Source organism: Neovison vison, chromosome 9 (assembly GCF_020171115.1).
Source record: "Neovison vison isolate M4711 chromosome 9, ASM_NN_V1, whole genome shotgun sequence".
NCBI classification, from domain to species: domain Eukaryota; kingdom Metazoa; phylum Chordata; class Mammalia; order Carnivora; family Mustelidae; genus Neogale; species Neogale vison.
Window position 1 is genome coordinate 82662938 of NC_058099.1, and position 27682 is coordinate 82690619.

The following is a 27682-nucleotide window of genomic DNA, read 5'->3' on the forward strand; positions in this document are numbered from 1 at the left end:
TGTCTATAGTTGGATTTTTGACCAAATCCTAGAATTGTTTCGTCCTTAAATGGAGCCTGTTAACGTTTCTGATATTTATTTGTCAATTAAGCTGTTAGTTATACATCTGTTTTCATGGTTTGGTTTCTGAGAGTCATCACCTTTACAAATAGACTTGGGAACACATTTTATATTAATTTTGTCAATCAACATGCTAGTTTGCACTCCTATTATTATATCTTACAATTTTCTACTTTTCTATGTAATTTTTATGTAGTAACTTGGAAAATCATTCATTTTGTTTTCTATTCTATGACCGGCCATATTTTTTTGAATGATGCTTTCATAGATAGCTATTTTCTGAAGTCCTATTCAAATCAATGAATGAATAAATGAAATAAAGGAGAACATATTATTTCTTTTTAAATATGTGTAGAAAATTTTATGCTTTTGTGTTCTCCTACTCACTCCCACCCACTGTTTAGGGTTTTTTTTTTAAGTACTTTTAAAAATTGAGATATAATTCATTTTCACTCCTTTAACATATGTAATCCAGTGGCTTTTAGTATATTTTAATGCTGTGCTGCAACTCTCCCTCTAATTTCAAGATATTTTCATCACCCTAACAAGAAACACTGTTCCCATTAGCAATCATTTCTCTCTCACCCCTTCCTCTAGCCACTGGCAGCTGCAGACCTAATTTCTATCTCTATGGATTTCTGCATTCAAGACATCTCATATAAATGGAATCACACAATTTGTGCCCATTTGTGTGGCTCCTTTCACTTAACATAATGCTTTCAATGTTCATCCATGTTGTAGCATGTATCAATAAATTGATCCACTTTGAGGCCGAGTAATATTCCACTGTATAGAAATTTTGTTTATTCATGAATCAGTTGATGGGCCTTTACAATGTTTCTACTTCTTGGCTTTTCTAAATAATGTTGCTATCAACATTCATGTACACGTTTTTGTGTAAACATTTCTTTTCAGTTCTCTTGTGTCTATACCTGAGAGTGAATTAGTAGGTCTTAGGGTAACTTCATGTTGAACTATCTGAGGAAGTGCCAGACTCTTCTCCAAAGCAGCTGCACATTGTGCATTATCACCAGAACTATGTGAGGGTTCTACTTCATTCCTATCTTCACCAACACTTATTATTGTTGGTCTTTTTTAATCATAGACTGATAGTGGGTGTCAGGTGGTATCTCCTTGTGGCTTTGATTTGTGTTTCCCAAATATCTCTTGATGCTTGTAATTGCTGAATTATGAGTTCTGTAATATTCTGGATCCTAGATGCTCATCAGATTAAGATTTGCAAATATTTTCTCCCCTTACATAAGTTGTTTTCTTACTTTTCTGATCGTTGCCTTTAGTGAACAAAATTTTTGAATTTTGATGAAGATTAATTTATCTATTATTTTCTTTGGTTGTTTGTGTCATTAGTGTCATATCTCAAAAACTACTGTCTAATCCAAGATCAAAAAGATTTCCCTCTGTGTTTTCTTTCCTTTTTAAAAAAAGTTGAGGTAGAATTGATGTATAGCATTATATTAATTTCAAATATACAATTAAAATAATGTTATTTGTATATACTACACATAAGTCTAGTTATCATTGACCACGATACAACTAACCCTGATCCCCTTTTTCTCTTACCCATCAACACCCTTCCTCTCAGATAACCACCAATCTGTCATCTATATCTGTGAGTTTTGTTTTGTTGTATTTATTTTGTTTGGAATCCACATATAAGTGAAATCATATGGTATCTGTCTTTCTCTGTCTGATTTATTTCACTTAACATAATACATTTAAGGTCCATCAATGTTGTCATAACATGGCAGGATTTCCTTTTCGTATAGCTGAGTAGTAGTCCACTGTGTGTGTGTGTGTGTGTGTGTGTGTGTGTATGGTTGATGACATATCGTTTACCTGTTCATCCATTGATGGACACTTAGGTTGTTTTCATATCTAGTATATAATGTCACAAAAACATAGTGGTGCTGTATCTTTTTGAATTAGTATTTTTGCTCTTTTTGTAAAATACCCACTGAAAACTATAAGATGAAGGAAACCTCAGATGACACAAATGAATGCAAAGATATTCTGTGTTCATGGGTTAGAAGAATTAATATTGTTAAATATCTACACTACCCAAGCAACCTACAGATTCAGTGTGATCCTTATCAAAATTCCAATGGCCCTTTATACAGAACTTGGAAAAATAATTCTAAAATTTGTATGGAACCACAAAAGACCCTGAATAGACAAAACAATCTTGAGAAAGAAAGACAAGGCTAAGGTATCGCGGTACCTGATTTCAAACCATACTACAGAACTATAGGAATCAAAACAGTATGGTATTGGCCCCCCCCCCAAAAAAGACATGTACATCAGTATAACAGGAAAGTAAGCCCAGAATAAATCCACACATATGTGATCAATTAATTTCTGACAAAGGAGCCAAGAATATATAATGGAAAAGGAGAATCTATTCAATAAATGGTACTGCGAAAGCCAGACAGCCCCAAGGGAAAGAATGAAACTAGAATACTATCTTCTACCATAAAAGAAAAAAAAAAAAAAAACACCTCAAAATGGATTTAAGTTTTGAATGTAAGACTTGAAACTGTAAAAACCCTAGAAGAAAATAGAAAATATAGACCTCAAGTTCCGTGACATAAGTCTTAATGTTGAATTTTTGGATCTTACTCCAAAAGCAAAGGAAACAAAAGCAAAGATAAACAAATGGGACTACATCAATTAACTGAAAAACTGCTGTACCAGAAAAGAAACCATCTACAAAATGAAAAGGCTAACTACTGTATGAGAGAAATCATTTCGTATACTCAATAAGGGGTTAATAGTTAACATATGTAAAGAATTCAAAACAACTCAATACCCACAAACGAACAATCCAATTAAAAAATTGGCAGATATTCTAGATAGACATTTTTTCCTAGGAAGACATACAGATGGACAAGAGGCACATGAAAAGATTTTCAACACCAGCTAACTACCAGGGGAATGCAAATCAAAACCACAATGACCCCATTCAATGAAGTATTACCCCGTATCTGTTAGAATGGCGAATATCAAAAAGACAAGAAACAGCAGGTGCTGGAGAGGATGTGAAGAAAAGAGAACCCTCGTGAACTACTGGTGGGAATGTAAACTGGCGAAGCCACTGTGAAAAACTATACAAAGATTTCTTAAAAATTTAAAACAGACCTACCATATGATCCAGCTATTTCGCTTCTGGGTATTTATCTGGAAAAAAAAACAAAAAAACAAAAAAACACTGCTTAGTTTTAATGCAAAAGGACTTTTATAATATGAGCTACTACACCCAATTTAATATTAGTCATATTTTCATTATATGTGTCTTTCCCATATAACAAGCAACTTTCCTAGCTATAGAATTGTTGGCTCTTCTTACCACAACACTTCTGCTTCTGTCATGATCCCATTCATATTTAACTGGAGTCAAAATCCCTTTCGCAAATCCTCAGTATAGCTCCAATTCTGAAGTAAGAGATAATTTATTCTGATAATTTCACAACAGAGATCGTTAGATTACTATGGTAATAAAGCTTGGACAAACATAATCCCCATGAGACTCTATGCCGTCCATCCAATCTTATTTTCATTGTACAAGGTGGAATTCCATTAGAGGGCTATGCCTCTCCCTTGCAGTCTACCCTTTTCTGACTTCCTATAATTTCCATGGCTTATGTTTCATAATTAAGCTATTAATTATAATCCAGTTTCTATTATCTCTCACTGTTGTTTGCTTGCTTGTCTCATCTTACCAACTAAATAGTAATTTCCTTGATGGCAGGGGCCATGTTCTATTTTCTCTGTAGAGCCAGTTATCTAGAATGGCAATGAACGCTGTGGACATTGGCTATGTATTTCTTGCTTGTTCGATCACATTAAAGGTAAATTTTAGTTGTGAGTTTTAAATAGCTTCTTTCATCTAAGTTTGCAAAAGTTAACCTGAGTATAGCAGCCTAGTTCAGATCCATCATCTACTTTTGATCCTTACTCTATGAACAAAATGACCAAAAAAAGAAAAAAAAAAAAAGATGAAATGGTTGGAAGGTAGGCAACTAGCCAAAATAAGGAGGGAAACAATTTCTGTGAGAGACTAGAACATTGACTTCATTTATACTTACAGCAATAAGAAATAACTATGATTCAATTCAATGACTGTCAAAGACATATTAACTACCTGATATAATCCTGACCTTAAACCTATATAGGTAGCTACAGTTATCCCTTTTTGTAAATGTGCGAAATCTGAAGATTGCAGAGAGAGAGGTTTGTTTCTGATTTATTCTCGGAACTATGGTACCACACTCATTGGCAACCCATTGTGAAAATACATGATGACAAATTTTGCTTTTAGATGCAGCATCCTATACTGATTTTACATTAAACAGAAATGGCCTAGAATTTTGATTCTTCTGCTTATTGTCTGTGTGAGCTTTGCTATATTATTTCATATCCTTGTCCCTGATTTCATCATTTATAAAAGAAGAATCATATTTACATTGCAAGGCTATTAGGATAATGAGTGTTAATGTATAGAATGTGTTAGCACATGGTAGCTGTTCAACTGGTAGCTATTATTACTGTTGAAATAATTATCACTCATTATCACTATGCCCTCTCCTTATCTCAGACTATCAAAATCTAATTTTTCTGTTCAAGGTTCATCTTAAATGACATCTCCTTCTTTTCTGATATCCATAATTAGTATGTGACCAAAATCTCTTGCTTTTGAATCCTAGTATCTCTTTGTTTGTGTTACATAGATGTTAGACTTTCTCTTTTCTTATTTCTAAATTTATTTTCCTTCTCTCTCTCTTAGCTTGTTACTTTTTCAGGCTAAAACTGCCTGTTCCTTCCTTCAAACCCTCTTATGTCATATGTGGTGACTCACTCAGAGTAGGTCTCTAACAGTATTTATCAACTTTGATGGCACAATACTGTGCATTGTTAATTGCCACATTTACTGAATGATTTAGAAAGAAATACAACTTCATTCCCTTTTTACCATTGACTTCAACTTCTTGCTAGTTCATTCCATTGCAGCATTGTATCTATAGGTATGCTGTTGAATCAAGTGGGTGAATGGGCAACATGTTTTTAAATGCTTTTATAAGGAAAGGCTGATTTTTCTTTTATTATTCTTATAGTATGATTAGGGTTCTCAGTCTTGGTTGATTGGGTTGACACTTGACGTGGTTTTTAATAATCACCACTGCTTAGAGTGAAAATGAGTTCAAGTGAGCTAAGGAGAACTTTAATGACCTTTATGGTATTATATTAAATAAAATACAGGGAAATTGGCATGGTAAGCCAACACTGAAAGTATTTTATAAGGGGGAAAAAAAGAAGAAAGACTGTGCAGGAATCCCGTAAATAGCCAATAAAAATTCACCTTGTCTGTGTATTGTCCTAGGAGACACAATCTCATTTACATTTATTAGAAGTAATGATGTAGTGTCCTGCAGATAATTAACACAATAAAATGCTGCTAATTTCACAGTGTCATTATAAAATTTGCCAGTTCAAATTAGAAAGTGATTAACCCTCTGAGTGAGGCAATGACATTTCCATTCCTAGTTTGTGAATTAAATTTAAAAGGATGTTTCCCCTAGTTTGAAAGTTCAGCTCTCTCACTATTCTTGTATCTCCTTTTTTCTTTCTTCTTTTCCATGTCTAAGAACGAAACCTCTGGACTGAAGTGAGAGAATTATGATAATTTTGTATCACACAGTGTCCAGGTTCCAGAAAAAAGCATAAATGAGAGAATTATGATAATTTTGTATCGCACAGTGTCCAGGTTCCAGGAATGAAGCCAATTTTATTTATTTAAAGGGGGGGAAGGAAGGAAAGAAGGAAGGAAGGAGAAGGAAGAAGGGAAGGAATTGGTAATCTCAGATGAGTGTAATTTCCTTGAGTAATGAACTTCTTGTTGGTGTGTATAATATGAAAATTCTCCATTAACAAGTTGCCTTCCGAATGTGCCTCATTTCATTTAATGACAGCTACTCTTTAACCTTTGCCTGGACACTGGTTTATTCATTTACTGCATATCTCTCGTCTACAACTGATTTTAATTCATTCCTTAAAAGGAATAAATTCATTAAAGAGAAAAGATTTATGGTGCCTCATTTTAAATACTCAACTGAAATCCTCTTAGAGAATATTTAATGAGGGAATTGGTATTATAAATGAAACCTCGAGTTAATGATAAAATTGTCCAACCTGTTAAGACAACTATTAATTGAATAAATCTAATACATATATTTATAAAGCTGCTAAAAATATGGTGCCATGCTCTCCCCTCTCCTTCATTCTTTTTCTTTCTCTAAGGATTTGGGGCAAAAGAATATACATCTGACATAAAGATACTTCTCTTAAAAAGTAGGGCTTCTTTTCCAAAGTAGTAGAGCTTGCTATGGAAATAAAAACAATGAAAAATGTTCAGAGAACTCTTAAAGATATCATTCTAAAAAAAGTTTATTTCATAATTTCCTCTATATTTCAAGTGCATTTCTTATTGCTGATAGAATTTTCATAAAGTTCTGCAACTTTATTTTTTTTTTAAATTTTATTTATTTATTTGACAGACAGAGATCACAAGTAGGCAGAGAGGTAGGCAGATAGAGAGGGGGAAGCAGGCTCCCCGCCGAGCAGAGAGCCCGATGCGGGGCTTGATCCCAGGACCCTGAGATCATGACCCAAGCTGAAGGCAGAGGCTTAACCCACTGACCCACCCAGGCACCCCAGAGTTCTGCAATTCTAATGCTGAGATGCTCCAAGGACTTGTCTCAAAAGGTTTTAAGGTTTTGAGTGACCAAAATCTAACCCAAAACAGCTTAAGCAGAAAGAGGGACTCTCTTGGCTAATAATATTGGGTCCACAGCCTGAGATGATGACATTAAAGCTCTGTGTCTCCATCTTGCAGATCTACCTTCTTTTATGTGGATTCATTCTCAGGTAGATTTTCATCACAAGACTCTCAGCAGCTATAGGCCTATATCTGCCCAGATAAACCACCCCCACAGAGAGAGGGTAAAACCCCAATCTGGTTTCATTGACTATGTCAAGCAGACTGCTCTGATGATCCACTGCTATACTAACTGGTCAAGCCTGGGACTCATGCCCATCCTCAGCAGATGGGTCACTCCCTCCCATACCAAGTGACTTAGATTGAGGGAGAGAAGGTTCTTGATGGGTTAATGGCCTCTATTACCAAAAACAATTGACATTAGTTAGTTAAAATTCACTGATACCCAGAAAAATAATGAACTGCAAATTCACTTTTTGAGAAGATGGAAATCTAAAGAGCCAACACCCACATGGCCAGGTTGTGCCAGAATTCTAGAATCAAGCTAAGATTCGAGCATTCTTTCTGTCATTCATCTGTGCTTTAGAACACTGATGGGCTAAATGGATGCTAATATCTCTTATCACTCTGACATCCTGTGATTCTGTGACTCTGAAGAGTAGGGGCTGGTAATTCTGAACACCGAGCCAAATACCAGCAGCCTTAGTACCAGATACAATATTTAAAAGCTATGTCACTTTAAGAAATTAACTTCAGCTCCCTGGCCTTTAGTTTCCTTATCCATAAAAAGAAATGATAAGTATTAATCAATAGCTTTTGGAATATTTAGTAGAGAAGCTTTTTTCATAAGCTAAATATTAATAACCCTCAAATAAGCAGTTCATGTATATTTAACTGATGTATGCTTAGATCCTTTTTTGACAAATCCCTGTTCAAAAAACCTTGTTCATCAATGAGGATGAAAGCTACTGTAAGTTGTTCACAACAGTACACAATGGGACTGTGAATAGACCAAGTTGTAGGTAATACGGTGAATGGCCCCACAAGGTACCCATCATCACTTCTGTTGGGGACATGGAGTTCGTACAACTGCTCGGAGAAATTACTTGTGTAAGGATGTCACTTGTGTGTTAGGTCAACAATATGTGATTATCAAAAAAGTGTCAATCAGTGGTTCAGAGGGAAACCCTGGTGGTCGAATTCACAAAAGACCTTTGGGGGGGGTGGTAAGGGGGGGCGGAGAACAAGACCTGGACAGGGACACAGGCGAGAACATGGGGAGCCTGACCTAGGAGTGGGCTGGAGTGAGCGTCAGGAGACAGGCAGCATGTGGATTCCTATTTTTATTGGCTGCAAAGAAGCAGCCCTCATGTGAGTTCTCTGGGCGCTGACTACCTAGACCTGGCACAGTGCACTCTTACCATCACGTTTGCCTGGAAACAAACACTTTTTAAAGTCACAAGCGCATCTTTCTTGTTTGTTAGGGAGTCAGCCCACGACAAAAATCAAATGTGCGTGTGTGTGTGTGTGTGTGTGTATGTGTGTGTGTTGGTCACTTGCTCACTCCCTCTGTGAAACATGTGGGCCCACCAGAACGTGGTTGGAAAACCAGTAAATTAGATAATCCCTCCAGCTCTAAAGTGAGAAGCATAATAAAAAGTCAGCTGTTCTCAAGTTCTTAACATCCACTGGTGGCCAAGCGAAGAATTTTCTTATACCTAAGTTGTTTTTTTTTTAAGCGCAAACACACAGGCACAGAGTCTTCTAATCATAGTCCTTATCTACAAGCTAGAGGCACCATTCTATGTTTGCTATTACTAGTTCCTTTCCTTGTCAACTTTGTAAAAAAAACTACTTTTTTTTTTCTTTTGTTATATCTTCTGCTGAAAGGCAGATTGGGGAAAAGTACATATTTAAATTGGACTAGATCACAGCTCCCAAAAAACCCCACATGGAGCTCCTGTTGGTATGTCCTATTTCAACAGAAGATGGTAAAGCACAGATTTAAAGCTACTCCCTGATTTATGGGAGAGATCTTAAGGGTGGGAGTGCCTTGGAGCAAAGGCTGTAATTGTTGAGTGTGCTGATTGGAAAGATAAGGGAAGATAGAAGACAAACCTCTGGTTACACAATAGTTTTTAGGGCATTTAAACTGAGAATATTTCATCCGCTGTCAAGGAAACAAATTGCTTAACCTTAATCTATGCAATAATTTCTCCCACACATAAATGCCCTTTCGCTATTAAATCAGGTCCCTCCTTTCCTGCAAATTTCAGCCCACAGCCCATTGTGTCTTGTCTAAGAGGTTTTGCCCTGTTTATCTCCCTCCACCTCCAACATGCCTTTTCCCTGATGAACATGTTCTCTGTATTACTGGGAACCCATTTTATGTGACTGTTAATCATATTATTCATAGTATAATTATCACTTAGAATGTGTATATTTTACTAACTAAAAAACCTTAAGATTATCTTTTAAGCTGTGGTTACATGGATGAGTCATCCTGGTTTTTGGCTGATCCTTGGGGTAAGGTGGCCAGCTCCTTAATTTCCATTTTGTACTGGGGAAAATCTAAAGGAAAGGAAGATTAAATGATGTGCTTACATCTTCACTTTTTTGAGTACACCTTACAGCCAAGAGTTGCATGTTTAATTTCTTGCCTCTTAAAGTCAAGACAAAATTGGTGAATCTGTTAATATATCAAATTATTATTTCTTTCTTCCCTTTTTCTGAGTTAAAGAAGCCTATGCTACGCGCAATGTTAACATTTTACATACATACTTTTATTTACCTTCATAACAACTCCACGAGATAGTTAATTTTGTATCTATTTTGCATATGGAAAAATTGAGCTGCGAACTGAACTAACATGACTGAGCTAGAATCAGCCAGCCACCATTTCGACTTTGTTGGTGTGACCCTAAGATCCATGCTTATCCACCGCATCATAGTCCTTTCTGAGCAAACCGATGTTATTTTCAGTATGCCAATCTTACAGGAGTTCAGAAAAGGCATTGATTTAAGTAAGCAGGAGGTCAACGTAAGTATAATTTGTCAATTGACATTGACTCCTCAAGTGACCACAGCCCCACTGTTTTCCCCCCTATAACTTCATTCTTCTCAATGAGTTGAAAGAGGTGATCTGTAAGTGGTAATAGTCTAAGACTGTGTGCCCTTTCACTGAAAATTTCAGTTTAGACTCTTGTGACTATAGAGGGATCAAAATGGCAGGGGAGTGGGGAGCGGGGTGAGTGCATTCCAATCCCCATGAGCTTATAAACCTAATTAACTTTAAGATAATGTAAAGACTCCACTCAGGGAAAGGCGGAAGAAAAGGGTGAGGTGAGGCTCTTGAGTCTGACTCTGCTAGTTTGCTCCAGAATTCCACGCCCTCCTCCCCCAACCCCAGGGGCAAGTTTTGAGAGTGAGGCACAAGGAGATAGTATCACCAGTGTTTGCCTTGACACAAAGAGCCAGAGATTTTTCATTTATTATTTCACCTGGAGATAATGTGGGGCTACCCCTGACTTAACTGTATTTACTTCTGCTTATTGTCTTCCCTCTGGATTGCACTGAAGGCTAGATAGCGTGTGTCTCAAACAAATCAAGAACAAAGGCTCTTTAAGAAATGTCACCATTTGAACAGGAGAACATGGCTGAGTCAGTGCCGCAGGTCTGAGCACTTGGCCTTAAGGGCTGCTCTGGCCAAATCCTCCTACCTTGATGAGCTTGTGGGCATGTGGTTCATATAAAACCAGACAAGCTTTGCCAAGTTGACATGGATCTAGATAAGGTACAGATTTGATAGCTTGCAAGAGAAGAAAACAGTTTAAATATGAGGAGAAGGAGATTTTTCAGGTGGGAGGAGTAGAACAGAATGCCGGGAGTAACAGGTTGAATAGAGAAATGCTAGGAAATTTCCAGGAGACTATGGTAAGAAGTTCTACAGTGAGACAGAAAGGACCAAGCAAGGACAATGACAATGAGAACTGAAAGAAAAATGGGCAGACAAGTTCTTGTTCTTAAACAAAATCTCTAGATAATGGAGGTCAATGTAATGAGAGAGATTGAAGAGGAAAGGCTCAAAGATGTCTCTGACCCTCCTGGCTTGGAACTGGATAGTTGGTGGTACCACTGAGTAAGAGGGGAAGCTGGGGGAGAAACGCACCAAAGGCACACAGTGAGCTCATTTGGGGGATAGACTGAGTTTACAGTAACTGCACGTTATCAAGGCAGGAACAGCACATAGAGAAGTCTGAACCAGGCATATCAGACTTGGTGTGATCAATATATAGCTGGTAGCAGAAGCTACAGATGTGAAAGATATCCTCCAGGAACACTGAATACTGTGAGGAACGAGAAGGGTTCAGGCAAAACTCTGAGGGACCAGCACATCAAGTGTGGGTAGGCAGAGGAAGGGGATCTGCGAGGGTGAACAGGAATACGGAGGAGGCAGGAGGAAGTGTGTAATGGAAGACAAGGGTCACGAGAGCTTCCAGAAGGTGAGGAGTCTAAAGATAAAGAAAAAGAATAGGAAGCCGAGTCAAATAAGGCACAATCTTCACCAGTTTTGCAACTTTGCCTGAGGCCAATGCCTATTTAAATGCATAAAAAGAACATGATATGTGTGTAGTGGAAAGATGAGTAGCTTTCTTCATTTCTGTGGCTTTGGGCTGGTCTCTTTACTACCTGGAGCTCCATATTCCCATCTGTGAAAGAGACCAGTGAACTCTTTTATGTTTTCGTGACTAATATTACAAGCATATGCACCACACATAGGGCATTTTCTTTGTGTAATTAATCTTACATATAGAAGATACGAGTTCTCTGAAAATAGGGATTATATTTTTTGCGTGACATGTATATTGTCCAATAGGCCCTGAGTACTTTTTTTTTTTTTTTTTAAAGATTTTATTTATGGGGCGCCTGGGTGGCTCAGTGGGTTAAAGCCTCTGCCTTCGGCTCAGGTCATGATCTCAGAGTCCTGGGATAGAGCCCCACATTGGGCTTTCTGCACAGCGGGGAGCCTGCTTCCTCCTCTCTCTCTGCCTGCCTCTCTGCCTGCTTGTAATCTCTCTCTGTCAAATAAATGAATAAAATCTTTAAAAAAAATAAAATAAATTAAAAAAATAAATAAAGATTTTATTTATTTATTTCACAGACAGAGATCACAGGTAGGCAGAGAGGCAGGCAGAGAGAGAGGAACGGAAGCAGTCTCCTCCTCGAGCAGAGAGCCCGATGCGGGGCTCAATCCCAGGACCCTGGGATCATGACCTGAGCTGAAGGCAGAGACTTTAACCCACTGAGCCACCCAGGCGCCCCTGGGCCCTGAGTACTTAATAAAACCTTTCCATGGTGATAACCTTTATTACAATGAAAAACCCAAACTCTCCTCTGAAGCAAGAGCATAATTGCCAGGCTGTATGAAAGAAAAGTTAAATTTGGCTTTTCACCTCCTAAGCAGGTATTTGGCAGCAAACATCTCCATTCAAAAAAAGAATAACGTACACTGTGAAGACTTCCGGAAAAGGAGCGCTCTTCCATTCAAAAAGTGTAAAAATTTTTTGCGGCTGTTTTTAGATTCTAGTCCAATTAAAGCTCTGCACATTTAAATTGTTCTCTTCTAATCCTGCATTGGTATGGAATGCAATGAAGCCTGGCAACTGTCCATAGTAGGCATTACAGGTAATGAATTTCTTAGACTCCTATTTCTTACCTATAATGAAAATATCACCCACCTATCTCATAGAAGCAAGATGCTAAATTAGCCACGAATATCTTGGCAGCATTTGCTGAAGTGGGTGAAACCTATGTTGGAAGCTGTAGCTTGCTAATTACTTGGCATTCTTTGTTATAGGTGAGCATTGAATACACACATATTCCATAAATACCATTCTTGTACCTAAAAATGGTATAGCATCTTTCTTAGATTCCATGTCTTTACTAACAAAGTCATTACGTCTAAACTCGGAAAAGGTTAGGCTTTTATTTTCCTACCATCACTGGAGTTTTTTTTCTATTCAAACTACCTGGTAAACATTAATAACTCTGCACCACTGTTCATGTGAAAAGCTGACAAGTACCTTAAGTGTCCATAGTATCAGAGCATGATGTGTGATTTGGGGTCTTCATTCTGGTCTCTTGTTATAATGACCCTTCCTCGTTGAGTTGAGTAATAATGGAGACGATCCCCAAAGGTAGTAATAGCTCACAAGAAAGAAAAAGGCTGAAATACGGAGCAACTAGGACTCTGTATCCACAGTGCTCCTCATTTAGAGAATTAGAGGGAGAGCAAGAGAGAGAGAGGAAAGGAGGAATAAAGCAGGGATGGGAGGAACGGAGAAAGGCAGGGAGGGAGGGAGAACTCAATTTGCAAATATAGAAAAATCTATATATAACACCAATACACAGAGACAACTAAAAGCCAGTGTTGTGAATTCTGGAGCACAATGAACATTCATTGTGAGACTTTTTAATATGCTGGAAATTAGTCCACATCCTATAATTATTTCCTAAGGAAATGACAACTGTTGTGTCTCATCTTTATAAGAGTTACTGAGAAATCTGTCATGTGCTGTGGATACAGAAATCAACTAGGCATTTGCTCTGGTCTCTCCCCACTTAAATAAACCTAGGATATGAAGAAAGAGGGAAAGGTACATTAGGCACATCAAAGTCCCTGTGTTGGGTAACCTATAGCGTTCTAGACAGATGGGTGTAGGTCACGCTAGGGAACCAACCACTGTAAAGGAAAGAATTCACTGAAGTTTACATGACTCATACTTTTCAAGGTAATAAAATAAGTTTTAAGTACAGAAAGGCAGATAGTTTACATACGTCATTTTATCCTCTGAGAATTCCTAAAAGTACATGTCTGCTTTCCCATATGCAAATGAGCATACTGATACAGGGATTTAAAATAACCTGTTAAAGTTCCCACAGTTGTAATGGCTATATCAATTATGACTCTTTTGAGTGAGTGATCAAAACTTGGCTTGAAATATATTAGGTAGGAAAAAGATTTGTTTCATTGAACCAAACCAAAGGAAAGAGGAACTACAGCTGGTCCTCAAGGATGACTGGAGTCAAGTTCAAAATGCTGCCAGAGTCACACTCCTACACCCATTTCCATTATCTCTGGCTTCATTCTTTCATACAGCTCCCTCCTTGAAATTAAGTACATGGCTATTTAATGACCACGAGTTTGCAACTCCAAGAAACTCTTGGGTTTTAAATTAAACATCTTTTGAAGAAATGCAGTGATTGATTCCACCTGGATTTAGTGCCTTGTTTTGGGCCTTGTTTTGAATGATCCCACACATGTTGAGTTATAATAAGTGCACCACTGGGGGCAGAAACCTGGGTAATGGTGGCCATGAATCTTTAGGAAAGTAGAAGCTTCTTTCCAAACAAGTGTTCAGGGCTGATAAAGACCAGATGCCAATTATAACCTTTTTATTACCTATAACTGCTTTCAACAAAAAAGACCACATCTGTGTCAATTAAGAGATTTAAAATTTCGCTGGAATGATAAGAAATTCAAATTCAAGTTCAAATTAAGAAGTTCAAATTCTGGCTCATTTCACATAATGGCGGTGGGACCCAGGACAAATGACTTACTGCCTCCTGTCTAAACGCTTCATCTGTAAAACTGTACTAATAATGTTATTTACATCATACAAAATTTGAAATTCAGTAGCTCCAGAATTAAATTTGCATTTCTTTCCTCCAAACTGACATTTGCTCACAGCCTCCCATTGTCAGTTAATGGCATCTTCGATGACTCAAGTTTCCAGGTCCAAAATCTTAGAGTTATCACTGAGACTTCTGTTTCTTCCACGCCCTATTTTCAAATGGTCTCCCAAACTTGTTATTTCTGCTTTCACGATGTCTTTGACAGCAATTGCCATTTCTACCTTCCAACTGCCATGTCACAAGAGGCCCAAACAGCTCTCACTGATCTGGATTACAGTTATAACCTCTTCACTGGTCTCCTTCCTTAGAAAGTTTAACTTTTCAATCCATTTTTTGACAGCACTTCCAAGTGAGTCTTCTAGTCTCTTTGAAATAGTCTCCAACTCAATAGTCTGAATAAGAAAAAGTCAAAATTATGTTTCTGCTATCCTAAACTATTTGATTTTTGGTTTCTTGAAATTCTTAACTCTAGAAAAAGTGAATGTTGGATTAACGAGAAAAAGTACAAAAAGAGGCATAAATAGTCTTTACTTAATGAACAAATTTCTTTTTATAAATAATGCATGTACCATATTAAGACATTATTTTATAAATACATAAAAATACAACTGTTTAATATATATAATTAACAGATTATATGAAGAGCATTATTTAATATTATAATTTTTCATGTATGTATTAATATAAATGCATATGGTATTAACATAGTTAATTATAACATATATTTAAAGGCCACATGGTAAATTGTTTGCCTTTTATTTAGTTGCAAATAATTATATATCAGTTAAATTTTGTTTTGTTCTGTTTAAGTGGGACTTGAAATATTAGATTTGGGGAAAGGAATTACGGAATTCTAAAGCAGAGCAGTTGTATCAAATTGTGAACTGCTCGTTAAGAGGCTGATTCTATTGTATTGGTACATTGGGTAGAATGGAGGATTTGGATGAAGACAGCAGGTCACGTGAATCACAAAATGGAAAAAGATCACACTAATTTTAGCTTTGTTTTATTTTACTTTTTAGTGTCAGATTTTTAAAAACACATTTAAGTTATCTCCATGCCCGACATGGGGCTTGAACTCATGACTCTGAAATCAAGAGTTGCATGCTCTTCTGGCTGAGCTGGGCCGGTGCTCCTATTGTCAGATTTTTAAAACAAAGACATATGCTAAAACTCTAGTTCTTCCCTTAATTGCTGGAAAATTAATACAGACATTAATAAGAAAAAAGAATACAAAGAACTCTGAGTTTTGAATTTTGAAGGGGGTAGCAAAGGTAATTCTACCTGAGTAGAATATTTGAATGGTAAGAATTGTCATTCTTGAGTAATTAAAAAGGAAGGAAGAAAATTATATGTTGAGGCTGTGCGATTTCAAAATGTGGTTAGAAATAGACTGCACGCATATTCAAAAATCCCTAGCACCAATCTAGAAAATATAGCATAAGTGCTTGTTTATTCTCAAAAGTAGTTAAAACGGGGGTGCCTGGGTAGCTCAGTGTGTTAAGCCTCTGCCTTCGGCTTAGGTCATGATCTCAGGGTCCTAGGATCGAGCCCCGCATCGGGCTCTCTGCTCAGCAGGGAGCCTGCTTCCCCCTCTCTCTCTGCCTGCCTCTCTGCCTACTTGTGATCTCTCTCTGTCAAATAAACAAATAAAATCTCTTTAAAAAAGGTAGTTAAAACAACTTTAGTGTGGGTTTGCAGGTTATAAACACAAGTCCTTCATACCACTTGGAAGTTACAAAAAAACTTACTTATTGCTCCAAAATGTTCTATAACTTTTGCTGTAAGTTGCAAAACATCCTCTTAAATATATTAAGTGTCCAATAAATATTTATGTTTTCTTGTGCTTTTTAAGATTTCTCCTTTTATAGCAAATAGGTAACTGAATTTAAGCCTTGTTAATATTAAACAATGCAGAGTAAATAACATGAAGTAAATAAAAGGAAGTGCCAAGAAAGGTGCCGTGTTCTCTCCGGTGGAGGGTACGTAGCAAGCTGAATGCCTTGTATTTGTGTACAAGTAATTAGCTTTGTGAGTAGCATTCAAACCTGCACGTTAGGAAGTGATGGCACATGACGGAGCTGCTTTTAATGCAAGAACCATCTTGTCAACGTTACTTCTTAGGAACCAGGTAATGAAAGCCAGACCAGCCTAGTCTGTATCCTGAAGATACACATACATGTACACCTCACTCAAACACACATCATCACACATCAGTCCTGTAAATAAGAGATGAGCTGAAGTAGAGTGTTGGTGATTTCTGATGATTTTCATGGCCACTTTCCCTGATCCTCATTTTTTAAATAGATTTACATAGTATCATGTTCCTTTCCAGTACGAAGTCAGTGTTTAATGGTTTCCCATCACAATATATGAGTATCTTTGGATTCTGAAGGGTATTATTTTATGAAAACATGGTTGATACATGGAAAAACTTCATGCTGAACATGCGTTCCTTTTTACATGGTTATTTTATCCATTGTATGGTGTTATGTAAATGAGCTGAATTAAGAATTAGAAAATGAATGGGTATAGCATATTTGTGTGCTTTGTACCTTCTATTAATATTAACCTATAAAATATTACTATGTTTTTCTTTGGAGGCAATGGGATTTTAGATGAAGGAAGGGTACACAGTGAGCTTTAACTATATTTATAGTACTTTATTTCTCTTAAAAACTTCTATAGAAAATATTAAGATTGGCAATTGGTGTTGGGCACTGAGCATTGTTATTACACCCTACACTTATTATTATTCTTTCATAGTTGCCTAAAATATTTTATTCTAAGAAACTAGTAGAATTTCAACCTCAGAAAGTGGCTTCTACATACCCAAAATGTAGATTCTGAGTTTCTTAGCATGGTAAACAGGGTTGCCATGAGCTACTTCCTACCCAACACTCTACCCTCATTGCCCTTCCCAATATTTCTAAATTATTCACAGTTCCTGAAAAACAAATCTGTCCCTCTGTATGCTCCAACAGTGACATAACCTCTGCGTGAAGCCTCCACCCCAGCCTCACTCTGTTTGTTAAAGTTCTATGGCCACTTTAGAACCCTGCTCAACCCTCCAATAGGAAGGTCTGCCTATATGACTTTTCCAGACATAATTAAGCACACCTCTTCTCTAACATTATCTCTGCACTTTCAGTAAACATATTATTACATTTGTTTGTGTATTTTTTATCTACTTTAGCTAATGAATACCTTTTTTAAAGTTAGCGTTATAATATCCAAGCCTCGCACTGTCTGGCACAAGGTAGAATTTTAAAATTTTTCATTAGTTTTCACTCTCAACTTTTTAAGTGAACAATTCCCATTTAAAAAATGCAATTTCAAAATTTTAAAAATGCAATTCCATTTAAAAAATACAATTTTATACAATTGTAAAATACAATTTTATGTAATTAAGAATTGCATAAGGTAAAAATATGTCTCCTGTTCCTCTTTCCCAACTCCCTGCTCCCATGCCCATGGCCAACAGTATTTTATTTACATTTCTATATAACATAAAGAAATATTCTTTGCATATACAAAGATATATAAACTAACATGAATACATAAAGGCTCAAAATCACTTTGAAATACAAATGGGACAGTATTATACACAACATTCTGCATCTTGATTTTTTTTAATACAGCAACTTACCTTGCATTCTATTCCCATTTGTATATACAGATTCATATTCTTTTTACAACCTGCATCGTATCCCATATTATAAATACAATATAGGGTGACCTGAGAAATAAGTAATGTACAAACTGGCTGAACAGTAAAGTGTCTGTAGAGGTTCATTAGTTAGGAAAAACATAGGTGGGACAACCTCACGGTTGGTCTGAATTAAAAGGATTGATAATGTCATCAAAGCCTCAGTGTCTTTCCATTGGTCTGCTTGGTATTTCCTTATTGGTTTCATCCCTGAAGAGATTCCCTAGTGGTGGGACAAATTGATACAGCAGATCTACTGTTCACATCTAAAATCACACTGTGAAGAACAATAAAGTATGTGACTGGAGGCTTCTCTCCATCCTCACCAATGCCAAGTTGTAACACTGAATCACAAAGTATACTGTTCTTGCATATTATTGATCAGAACTCTTGCACGGTTTAGTAGCTTACAGTCCAAGTCAGAGACTGGTGTGAAAGAGATGAAGTTAATGTGTGGCTGGATCATAGTTTTGATCATGGAGATAAGGAAATCAGACAAAGGAGATGTTCTGTCAATGTAACTTGAAAGTATCAGGAAAGTAGCAGGAAGATTGTATTTATGTGAATATGGGCTGGTAGCCTAAACAGGAGAGACAAGAAGTCTCAGATGAAAAAAAAAAATTCTCCTTTCTCTGCTGGCTGATGCTTGAAGCATGACCATAAGAGATTTGGCCTTTCATCATATGAGTGATTTTTGTTACAATGTTGATGTATTTCAGAAAAGCAGCATGTTGTATCATTGTGAGTCAAATATGGTCTGTGATACAGGACAACCGTGCAATGGGAATGGGTAGGGAATGTGGGGGGTGAGAAGTGGACCACGAGGGAAGGAGAGGTTTTTTTACTCAACTACCTTTTTCATAGTTTTGCCTAAAGCTAGAGCTCGGACATCTAGTCTATGAAGTCTTTAGGAGAGAGCTGAAGTAGAGTGTTGGTGATTTCTGTTCAGTTCTATCCGAAGAGAGAAAGTGTCATTCAAGATGGTGACTGAGAGAGGGTGACATGGGCTATGTGCTGGAGAGATTGAGAGGCTGGAACTCAGCACTCTATAACTGAACTCAGAAATTTAAAAAAATAAAAAAAATTCCCCATCAAGGAAAACCCCACATTAGTTACACACAGATGCATACACAGATTAGGCCATTATATTCAGATCAGTTACACAGACACCAACACACACACACACACACACACACACACACACGCAAATTTAGGACCCTAAATCATTATACCTGGATAATAATGTTAGTAATAATAAACAGACTTAAACTGTAGCTAAGGGACTCCACTCAAGAGAGGATAAAAGGCACTAGGGCCCACAATTAAACCAGATAGATCTCACTTTCCTAGTATGCAGTGGGTGTGGTCCTGCCCCCAGGCAATGAAACAGACTCAAGTACCCACCTGCGAGCATAAATTCAATGCTTTCTTCTATGATGCAGGCATGCTTGGAGAATTAATAAGATGGTATCTGTGAGAAATTTGAACTGTTAAGAGAGGCCAAAAACAACCTCTGTACTCTGTTATTATCACTCGGCGAACCACTCAATAGAATTATAACCAATCCCGCTCTGGTGAGATTCCGGAACCTCAACTACAACAGGAATCGAAACTCTGGACCTGAATTTGGTTGACTGAAGTCAACCTTTCATTATAGCTCTTGACCATCTTCCAGAGATCCTGTCAAAGGAGATTGTTAAGGCAAACCTTCACAATCTTTGCTCACCACTTTCCACAACTGGCCCCCCAAAGCAGAAAAGGCTTGGCGCAGACAGAGAAAACCCTTCATCTCTGCGGAAGAGGGAACCTTCTGAATGTAACTAATCACAATACAGCAGCCAAGTGGCTGGAAGCACGAAAAAAATTACAGATAAGCACAGAGGACACAGGAAGACACAGTTTCGCAATCAGCTAAAAAAAAAAAAAAAAAAAGCGCAGCTCTCCATTTCAACTAAGAATTTCCGAGACTCCCACTTCTGTTCCTCAGCAATGAGAGAGGGAGGTAGATAGCTCCACACTTCTTAAGACTTTGACTCTCCATTCCCCTTTAAAAAAGGAAGGTCTGACAAGAATGAAATACATTAAACTGATTATATGTTATATATGGTCAAAATATGAGAATTCAACATTTGTTCATTCGGGTACACATTTTTCTTCATTTAATCCCACATTGTTTTGTACCTGTTTTATGCCAGACTGTGAATTAGATGTTAGGAATGCAGAAAATGTGTAAAATCCCACCCTCATGATGTTCATGGTCAAGTAGGAGAAAGGCTTAAGTAAACAGATAAATATAATGCGGAACGGTCATGGCAATGATACTGTATGCCAAGATGTTCCTGGAAGACAAAAGAAGGGCATTCAGGTCACCCTGTGTCTGTGTGGCACATGCGCACGCGTTTACGTGTGTGCACGCACGCGCTTTCCACGGGGATGGCAGCACGGAGAGCAGCAATCCTAGATCTGATTCTTTCATTGCCATAGGGAAAATAAGTAAGAGTTAGCCACTTAGTGGGGGCCTGACAAACATACAAGGCTTAAGAGTTACAGCAGTGTAAGAAAGTAGCTTCAGGACCCTACAAGTGGTTCCAGAAGACTAGAACATTCGTGCATATGGAGCCGATTGGGAGATGACAGCAAAGAAGAAAGTAAAGAATGTAAAGTTTCTCGCACATGATGCTAGTAGCTTGGATTTTTATCATGACCGCGACAAAGAGCCAGGGAAGGGCTTTTCAATCATTTAGATCCTTCTGATGACCCTAAGACAAATTGGAAGTACGGCCACTGCCAGTTACTGCCACTGGAGGCAGTAAGCAGTAAGGAGACCACAGTGTTATTTTAGATTGAGAAAGATAACCCAATTTGGAGTCACTGTAGGGGGATTGAAAGGGAGAAGGAAGATTTGAGAAATACACAGAAAATGGAAATGAGGAGTTCGTGGATGTATGGGATACACGGGAGCTGGAGAGATTTCGGTACCAGAGTTGCCTCCCTGGAGATCATCAATATCGAGGGTATGGGTATGGATATCGGTAAGGCTGCCAAAGGAAAATAAATGGAATGAACAGAGAAAAGGACTAAGAAGGAAACCATAGAGGATGTTAAAATCAGTGAGTAAACACAGACAGAAAAGCATATGATCAACATTAAGAGGCCAAGTCAGCGAGGTAGAGTGAAAACCAGAATAGAAAATTACTCTCCAAAGTCAAGAGAGTTGTTTCATGAAGGGAATGGTTCACAATGCTCATGTTGCCAAAGGGTCAAATAAGATCGTGAATGCATAAGTTGAGATGCCATCTTGAGTTCCTACTAGATATTGGTGGAGGGATAAAGGGAGTAAATTGTAGATTCTCACAAGAAGTTCCTTAATCTTGTCTCCACATACTTGTCATACATACATACTTTACTGTCCACAAACTGTTTAGTGATAATGCTAAAGAGAACTATAGAAACTACAAAATAACTCTTTTTAACAAGTATTTCAATATTGCTCTATTGACACATAAATATTTGCTAGGATGTAGGAGATCACCTCTTACATTGTCCTCCATAATCCCCACCTTCTCATCTTCATGCTCTTGTATAATCCTGTCTCCTTCAGTGACTAAAGTAGGTGATTTGCTTCTAGATAACAGAATGCAACAAGCATGAGGGGATGCTTCTGAGATTTGGTACCGAAAAGACTGTGGCTCTCATCTGGGGGCTCTCCCTTCTCTTGGTCTCCCTCCCCATTCCCTGCCCCCATTTTTCTTGGACCTCTTGCATTCTGGAGGGCAAGCCTTCATGTCATGAAGAGCCCCATGGACAAGCCTGCATGGCAAGGAACTGATATATCTAGGCGACCAGCCATGGAGGACTTGAGGCCTCTAACAGCCACATGACTGAACTCAGGAATGCATCTGATGGCTGTCAACGGTCATGTGAATGAATGTGGTAGTGGATCCTTCCCAATTTGAGCCTCGAGAGGACCGCAGTCTCAACCAACACCTTCCCTGGAGCTTTGTGAGAAACCCTGAACCATAGACATGGAGCTAAACTACATTCAGATTCCTGATGTGCACAAACTGTGCCATTAAGAAAAATGTGTGTTGTTTTAAGGCACTAAGCTTTGGTGTGATTTGTTACCCAGCAGTAAGTAACTAGTACATGGGATAACATCAGGACTCATGGACATCAAAATTAATTTCTCTATCTTAAAATATGCTTTATCTTTCTGTCTTAAAATAAGCTTTAATCTCAACCAGGAGTGACAATACTGTAACGCCAGGATTATTAAAGAAAAAGAGTATGCCTCATAATTTTTAAATTATACAAAGTAGCCACTCTTCTACAAAAATCAACAACAATTACAGCGTTGTCAGAATTTCTTAACATTGTAGTCACGCATCCACTCAAACTCACAACGGAAGATGAAAGAGCTGAGAGAGGTCATCTTAGTGCATTCACTCCCTGCCAGCCAGGAACAGAACTGGGCCATTATCTCCCTGCTCTCCTAGTGATTAATTCATCACATCTGTCTTTCCTATCCTATACCTTCCTCAGCTGGCATCTCGTGCTTTCTGTTTACTAGACTCAGAAATGCCATGTCTCCTAATCCTCCAATCCTCGTGTATAATCCTGTGCTCAACTCAAATGTTTCTTGATTGTATTGGATGTTATCACATCCTATTGACTGCCTGGAGTTCGCTCTTATCTCCAGAGGGTGTTCATCCTTTTGTAATTAACAGCTTATTTGATTCAATGGTAACCGAGGTCGGCTGTGTGTATTTTACCATTCAGAGTTTGCAGGGGTATTTGCCCTCCCCTTTGATATCTTTATTTTAATTACTTCTGAGATTTGCGTCTGTATCAGTAGGATGTGGAGTGTGAGTTATTTTAAATATTCCTCTTCTTTTTAATATAGTTTGTGAATACTTCATTCACTTCTCAAAGACTCTGTGCCAGATTTGTCAAGCATTCGGTTCCTTCACTTTTATTTATTTATTTACTTATTTTGGCTCGGCTCCCTTTTCCGTCAACCTTAAAACCAATTTTCAGTTTGCATCTTTTTGATGCAGACATCACAAAGGGCTAGCTGAATCTCTCCCAGGTGGAAGTTAAAATAAATATCTGGAGATAAAAAACAAACAAAATTTTATGTGCAGTATATGTCTTCTTCCTACATCCTGAAACAAAATGGAAGATGAATAAATTTGATTGGTTTTCATAATGTTTACCAAAACTTTCTGCAATTACCGCAAGACTCTTATAGGCCAGTGAACACGAAAGGCTTCCTTTTAGATACAAATGATGAATCTTGTTTGAAATAAAAAGATAGAGAGAGAGAGAAAGTAGTTCCATGTCACCTGCTGTTAGTATCAGTCATTTGGTTTAAGAAAATATCCCTTATTAGATAGATGCTTGCAATAAAGACTTGATACAAAATCTGTAACATGGGAGTATTTGCAGCATCCAAAGCATAAAACAAAGATCTTTGTTTTTTTCCTGAGGTTAGCAAGATTAAATAGGCTTCCAGTTATTGCAATAAGTAGAACAATATTTTGTCTGCAATTAATTTGACTTTTGCATTTGTTTAGAGCTAACCTGGTTATTCAAAGCTCAGTACACAGATTTGAAAATGGACATATTTAATTCTGTAATCAATTCATGTGATCAGTAATCAATTCCTAGATCATTAAGCAGGACTTATAAATTGGCTGGGCACAGGTATTTAAAAATGGTGATGGGGAAAACCAAGCAGATAGTGTGAAAGAAAAAACCATGACTAAATTTCAAAAGCCAGAGAAGACCATACACAGGATTCTAGGTAATCAGGCAAGTAATGAAATGTTGGCTACATAGCCCAGAGGGCTGATGAAGATACAGACTGCTGACTTAGTTTCCCCAGTGCAACTGAGATGAGGACAGTGCAATGAAATGTGCATTGATTTATTTATGTTTAGCCACTTTCTGGGCAGCTGTGACATTCCACAGAGGGCCACCCAACTGATCCATCCTGGGACATCAACTAGAAAATAGCAGACACATCTTTAATGGTCAAACTATGCCATAAGTAAGAGAAGTGAACTATAGCTCCTATTCCCAGTAGTTACTTGGATGTTGGTAACATTTTAAAGTAGCCAAATTATATGCAAAACCAATTAAAATGTCTCAATAATTAGTGTGGTATTGCAGCATCAAAAAAAATGGAACAAACTACAAAGTTCAGAAATGGGCCAAAGTTTATAAGGGAAAATAGTACAGGGGCGCATGGGTGGTATAGCCAGTTTGGTGCCCGACTCTCAGTTTCGGCTCAGGTTGTGATCTCGGAGTTGTGAGATGGAGCTCCACGTCAGGCTCCACACTCTGCACGGAGTCTGCTTCAGATTCTTTCTCTCCCTTTGCCTCTCCCACTCATGCTCCCTCTCTCTCTCTCAAATTAATAATAAATCTTAAAAAAAAAAAAGGAATTTAATATGTGATAAAGGAAACATGTCAAATCAAGGAAGAGATGAAATACTTATAAAAATGATTTTGGAAAAGTTAGGTAGAATGATAAGTCTCTCTAGAATATTTTCAGATGTCATAGTAAATGGGGAAAATCTCCTATCCACCTTCAAAGGACTTGAAATTTCAGAGGCTTTAAAAGAAAAATCCTTGAAAACAACTAGCTCAAGACTTTCCTTTATAGACAAGAAAACAGAGATAAAGTGGCTTGCCCAAGGGAATGGAGTGGCACTGACTGATCTAGAATCTAGCTCTAGATTCTTGTTGCTGGTTGAGTGGATTCTAAAGCCTGGTGGGCTTTCCTTGTACCACTCAAGTTTAAAAACCAGCATATAGGGACGCCTGGGTGGCGCAGTTGGTTGGACGACTGCCTCCGGCTCAGGGCGTGATCCTGGAGTCCCGGGATCGAGTCCCACATCAGGCTCCCAGCTCCATGGGGAGTCTGCTTCGCTCTCTGACCTTCTCCTCGCTCATTCTCTCTCTCACTGTCTCTCTCAAATAAATAAAATAAAATAAAATAAAATCTTTAAAAACCAGCATATATATAGCAGGAACTTCAAGGCCCTCTGATTAAAGCTACCAAAAAAAAAAAAAAGAAGCAAAGAGAAAAATCTCCAGATTAGCATTTCCCAAAAAGGGTTCCTTGAAGTATAGACTGGCAAGACACTTGACTAAAACAAAACAAAAACCAAGGAAACAAAACAAGACTTTCATAGGCAAATAAGGTTTGGGTAAATGCTACATCCCCTTCTTAAAGGGTCAGCCCATATCAAAACTTTCCAAAGTCCTGCAATAATGAAGCCTGTTTAACTTTATTTAATGCAGTATCCCCAAAGAATCCACGTTCCATATAACATCTGTTAACACTCCAGAGCAGAACACTTCAAGAAACTGCTCTAGAATCAGGCGACTGGAAAGTCATTGCCCAGAGCAAACAAAGGAAGAAAGTAGGGGATTAAGATCCTGTTCTTCTTGCCTCAAATCCTTGGGTAAGTGTTTCAGTTCTCCAGTTTACTTTGTAGTTCCAAACCTGTAATTAGGTAGGTTCCCATGCCTCTGCTAGCAGCAGGTGGTTGAGTCACTGCTGTCTGCCACCTGCAGCCCGGGACCTGCCGAGCTTCTGAACTGGGTCTGCAAACAACCGGGAGTGTGTCCGCAACCGCAGTCCTCCAGATAGGGGATGTGGAGTTAGTCACGTTGACACTGATCTCACTGAGTCATAGATTACTACACTCCCTTGCTATGTTGCTTAAGGTCGCTAGAGGCTTTTTACCTCCATTTGGTGTCTGGTATGAATTTCATGCAGACTTCTAGATCACATGTTAAGTACCTCTTTTTCTAGGGCTGTACTCTCACACTCGTCCTCTTTTCACATTCCTGAATTCCTTGCCAAGCGTCGACTAAGGTCTGAACACGAAATAACAATTTCGATCATCACCTCTACCTAGCTCTAGACATTCTCCTCACCCCTAAAGGATACTCCATGCCCATGAAGAAGTGGCTCCCCATTCTCCCACGATTCTAGCCCCTGGCAACCACCAATCTGCCTTCTATTTCTATGGATTTGTCTATTTTGGACATTTTCTACAAATGGAACTACATAACATATGTCCTTTTGTGTCTGGCTTCTTTTATTTAACAGCACAATGTTTTAAGGTTCGTCCGTGTTATAGAATATGCCATTTTTATGGCTGAATCATATTGCATCATATGGCTATACCACATTTGTGTAACCACTCACTAATTTGGGTTACTTCCTCATTTTGTCTATTGCAAATAGTGTGATTCTAGGAACATGTGTGTATAAGGTTTTGTTTGAATACCTGTTTTCAGTTCTTTTGGGTATACAGCTAGGAGTGAATTGCTGGGTCATACAATAACCCCATTTAACTTCTTGAGGAACTGCCATGCCATTTTCTACATAAGCTGCACCATTTTACATTCCCACCAGCAACATGAGGGTTCCAATTTCTCCACACCCTCACCAGCACGTTATTTTCTGCTTCTCTTTTAAAAAATTTATTATTATGGCTATCCTAGTGGGTAAGTGGTATGTGACTGTGGTCGTAATTTGCATTTCCCTAATAATTAATGAGATTGAGCATCTTTTCATGGGAATATATAACTTTTTTGGAGAAATATTTATTCAAGGTCTTTACTCATTTTTTAAATGGGTTGTTTGTCTTTTTGTTGTGGAGATTTAAGTGTTTTTATATAATCTGGATGCTGCATCCTTATCAAATATATGATTTGCAAGTATTTTACCCAATTATATAATTTTATCTTTCTACATTCTTGATAGTATCCTTTGATGCATAGAAGTTTTTAATTTGATGAGGTTCAAGTTATCGATTTTTGTTGTTGTTGTTGCTTCCACTTTTGTGGAATCCATTGCCAGATGGGTTGTGAGCATTTTTTTTTTTTTAAGATTTTATTTTATTTATTTGAGAGAGAGAGACAGTGAGAGAGAGCATGAGCGAGGAGAAGGTCAGAGGGAGAAGCAGACTCCCCATGGAGCTGGGAGCCCGATGTGGGACTCGATCCCAGGACTCCAGGATCACGCCCTGAGCCGGAGGCAGTCGTTTAACCAACTGCGCCACCCAGGCGTCCCGGGTTGTGAGCATTTACTCCCATGCTTCATTCTAAGAGGTGTATACTTTTAGCTCTTCCATTTAGCTAAGTCTTTGATCCATTTTGTGTTCATTTTTTTAGATCGTGTGAGGTAGAAGACCAGGTTTTTGTTTTTCCCCCCCGCATGGGGATATCCAGTTGTTCCGAAGTCCTTTGTTGAAGAGAAAATTCTTTCCCCACTGAATAGTCCTGGCACTATTACAGAAAATTAATTTTTGGATTCAAGTTTGTGTTTGTACTTTCCATTTTATTACAATGATTTATATGTCGATTCTTATGCCCCTACAACTTTTTTTTTTTTTAAGATCTAT